The following is a 4548-nucleotide window of genomic DNA, read 5'->3' on the forward strand; positions in this document are numbered from 1 at the left end:
TTGTGGGTTTGGTGGACTGGGTAGGCATAGGCCTACTGACTGTGACCAGGAAAAAAGAAGGGTGTGGCGGGATGTCAACCTCTGTGTCAAATTCAACCTCTGCACCACCGGCCATGTCTCAGTTTCATCACCATCATCATCAGTGTCTGATGAGACACTGACATCAGGTGGCACATGGTCCACACTTCCACTGTCATGATCACCTGTGATAAAAAAGGAGAAACACAGGCATACATTAATACCTGTACTACTATGGTGCAATATATGCTAAACAACTAACAGTTCTGCCACTATTACAGACAGTACAGCAATACACAGTATAGGCCTAAAATGACACATTATGATATTTCTAGAAATTGATCTGCAGTAGTAAAATAACTTTATTTGGCTTACCATCTGCAAAAGGCATACATCGCTGGATTCCAGACAGTCCTGAAATAAGTTAAGCAAAAGGTAAGGCCAACATAATCACATTTAACAGTAAGAAAAGGGGTGCTACATGTACACCTCTCAATCTGCAGGAAGTGTTTAGTTCAACAAGAACATGGCTGATAACTCCAAACTGAGAAATCCGCCCCCCAAAAAACATAAGACATGTCATACAGAAGTAACTTTTATTTCAATTGTTTTACTATACAACCAAATTCAATTGGTCATATAACAAAGCCTACCTGAAAGCTCTTTTTGGGACTGAGAAGGAATGGTGTCGATGTCAACGACATGTTGTGGGCCACTCTGCTGTGAGTTGTCCTGTGTAGAAGATTTGCCTGGAATTCCTCATTGGGGGTGAGAGGTTGTTCTTCAGCAGCCCCACTCCTGGTTACCCTCTGGTCTTGAGCAACAGTAGTTGCATGCCTCAGTGCAGATGTTATCATATCAGTGGCCTTGTGGTTCAGCTTCTCATAAGTCTCGCTGGGATTGTCCATGGTATTTATGTTTGCAACAATCTGCTGCCATAGTCTCAACCTTTCTGGCATATTGGGATTAGCCCTTCCAAGAAGAAAAGCCCTGTGTTAATGGAGTGCATCAACAGTTATTATATTCATAGCCTAACTGAAGGAGGTGTGTACCTCCATGACATTTTCAGTTCTAAAATATAACAGAATGATAATACACATAAGTATCACATAAGTAAAAAGTAACTGTTACCAGATAAAACAGTTAAGGTACACACTTAGTAGCACCCACTGGAAAAACATAAAACATCCTACAGAAGTGAAATACTAACAACAGGCAGGATGCAAACAAGGAGAGTAACAACAGGGTGGGAGGATGGCATAATGATTAAGGTGTTTACCTTGCAGACACAAGGTGCAGGGTTTGATTCTTACATGGGATAGTTGGTTAGCCTTAAAGTGGCCCACAAGGGCAGTTAACCTAGTATGAACATATTCTTGTATGTGCCATAGCAGTAGCTCACCTCTGTTCCCCCTGAAAAGAACAGTTCATTATAATGTGTGACATAACAGTAACTTCTCTTTGTTCCTCCCACCCTCAAATGAATAGGCACATGAACCGTTTTACTAATAAAACACATTGAAATTCTAAACATGCTTTCAAGCACCTGTCCCTGAAATATTTGTACATATGTATCACACAGCTTACTATTTTCATGTATTATCAACCATTTATATTTCTGAAACCTGTGAGATATGCACTTATATAGCCAAACTGGAAGCAAAGCTCTCTTCACCCAAGACCGGACTAGACAGTCAAGAGGAGAAGGTAAACACTTGCACCACACCACACTCATCACATAGTCCCTCAAAACCTACACCACCAAAACACACACACAGAACCATAAAACACACACCTACATTCATGGAAGCTCTCTGTACTAATCTCCCCAAACAACAGAGACCTCCAAAGCAGAAATGCAAGCAACCTCCACCCCCCCAACACAACCCAAATGACACATAGTCCACATAGTCAGTGTGCCACTCAACTACAGCCCATAAGGCATAACGTACCCAACACTCTAGACACCACCAAAACACACACATAGAAACATGAAACACACACCTACATTCACAGAGGCTCTCAATAAATATCTGCTTAAGCAACAGAGACCTCCAAAGCAGAAACGCAAGCAACCTCTACCCCCACAACACAACCCAAATGACACATAGCCCACAAACTCAGTGTGGCACTCAACCACAGCCCATAAGGCATAACAAAGTACCCAACACTCTAGTCATAGGTGACTCTATAGTCAGGCACACTGATGTTCCACTCACCAGGCTAAACAAGGAGAAAGTTACTGACAGCTGCTGTCGGGTGCCAAGATCCACCACATAATGCACGCACTCAAGTCACTCCATAGCAAGTACAAATATGACTCTGCCATTGTCTATGTTGGTGTGAATGACCTGAGACGTACCTCCCTGGACTACATGAAAAGAGACATGGAGTAGCTCTCTGATCTTGTAGCCCAGGCAGGTATGACCCTAGCTCTGAGTAGCATCCTGCCATCACCCAGAATGATACCAGAGTACAAGGACAAAATGACTGACTTCAACAATTGGCTAAGCTTCTGGTGTCATTCTAAGGGGATCCAGTATCTGTCTGCCTGGGATGACGTGATCGACAGACCACGATTCTTTGCCAGAGATGGTCTGCACCTGTCTCCCTTGGGATTCCATATACTGGCTAAGGCTCTTGCCACCCCTATAATGCCTTTTTTGGGCAAGGTTCAAATGACAAATTCACCACTGTAACAGGTACAAGCAAGCAAAATCTGAGGGTAATGCTACTCAATGCTAGAAGCCTAAACCTCAAAATCCATTCACTCGTGGCACTCCTTAAAATGGAGAACATCGACATTTGTGCAGTGACAGAGATCTGATTCAAGGCTCCTGACAGCACCCCTGCATTACCAGGCTACAATTCATACCACACCTTTCGGCCACCTACCCTGAACCGAAACACTAAAGGCAGAGGTGTGTTTATATTCATAGGTTAGTACTAGGCTAACTGCCCTTGTGAGCCTAACCAATTATCCCTTATGAGACTCAAACCCTGCACCTTGTGTTTGTAAGGCAAGCACCTTAACCATTAGGCCACCCTCCCAACCTCAAAAGCCGACTCTGGTGGGACTCGAACCCACAACCTTTGAATGCCTTTTACCATTTTACTAGAAGTCCAATGCACTATCCATTGCGCCACAGAGCCAAGATGAACAGCTTCTACTAGGAATTGAACCCAGAACCTTCTACGTATGAAGCAAGTGTAATAACCACTGTACTATTACCTTCACATTCATATTCATTGAGGATATCCACACCTCCAGGCTAGTTGCTCAGCATAATGCATCCGAGATTATCCAAGTGCAACTAACTCCGGGCAAGACCGCAATCCAAATTGTAACTTGCTACAGATCCCCAACCATGACCCAGGATTCCCACTCCTCATTTCTTGATACACTGGAAAATATGAGGGTACAACCCAAAACCCTAATAATGGGTGATTTCAACTATCCCACCATTAACTGGGAAAACTACTCATGTACCAACTATTTTGCTCAATGTTTTCTGGAATTCATAAATTCCGATGCCTTGGATCAACTTATCCACACCCCCACCAGCGGCAGCAATATCCAAGACCTGGTCATTACCAACTTAGGCGACCGGTGTTTCACACAAGAGGTCAATTCCTCATTGGTCAGATCCGACCACAAGCTAATCACCCTAGACATCCACATCCCGCCCCCCCACCCCCCATTAGGGAAACCACCATAAAAAATTTCTCAAAAGCCAACTTCACGCTTCTTAAGACAGAAGTGGCAAACGTCACGACACCCATGCAGATGGACAATAGAGGTACGACTGCTGAATCGTACACAAATGCACTTTATAAGCACTTACATGAGTACATGGATCATGCTACCCCTAACAGAACCAAGATGCTATCCTCCAAAAAAAGGAAGCCAATCTGGTGGTCCCCTGCCATAAACAAACTCTACAACAGAAGAAAGAAACTGTTGCAAAAAAGAGTAAAATCCCATGATTGGAGGAACTCCTTGGTCAGCCTCAGTAAGAAGCTGAGATCCCTCATAAAATCCTCCAAAGCTAGTTATGAAAACAAAATTGCCACTGATTCTAAAGACAACCACAAAGCATTCTATAGCTATGTCAAGAATCTCAATGGCAACACTCAGATCTGCTCTGAGTTGCAGCACAATGGCACTAAATATACAGAACCAACTGATATTGCCAACATCCTGGCAGATAAGTTCAGTGCTAACTTTACCCCCTCTCACCCCCTAAAGGGCCCATATCTATACCGGAAGAATGCAAAGTTCCTGTAATCACTGCTGCACAGGTAAAAACCGCACTCTACAAAGTCAAGAACATGGGACCTGACAACATCCCAGGCTGCATTCTACATAAACTGCAGAATGAACTGGCACCTCACCTAAGCACTATGTTCAATCATAACCTCACCTCAGGTTTTGTGCCTACTGAATGGTGCACAGTGACAGTTATCCCACTCCACAAAGGGGTAGTCATCACAGACCCTGCAAACTACTGCCCCATTAGCCTAACGAGC

At 43.7% G+C, this 4548-nt stretch overlaps 1 non-coding gene across 1 annotated transcript; it reads right to left on the bottom strand.

The window, feature by feature from the left end:
- Positions 1-3081: 3081 nt before the first annotated feature.
- Positions 3082-3171, bottom strand: TRNAR-UCU. The gene is given in 2 exon segments: positions 3082-3117; positions 3135-3171. It is a non-coding gene; the product is annotated as a tRNA-Arg (tRNA).
- Between the last annotated feature and the right edge of the window lie 1377 nt (positions 3172-4548).

This window comes from Protopterus annectens, chromosome 7.part0 (assembly GCF_019279795.1).
Source record: "Protopterus annectens isolate FY-2018-M chromosome 7.part0, PAN1.0, whole genome shotgun sequence".
NCBI lineage: Eukaryota > Metazoa > Chordata > Ceratodontiformes > Protopteridae > Protopterus > Protopterus annectens.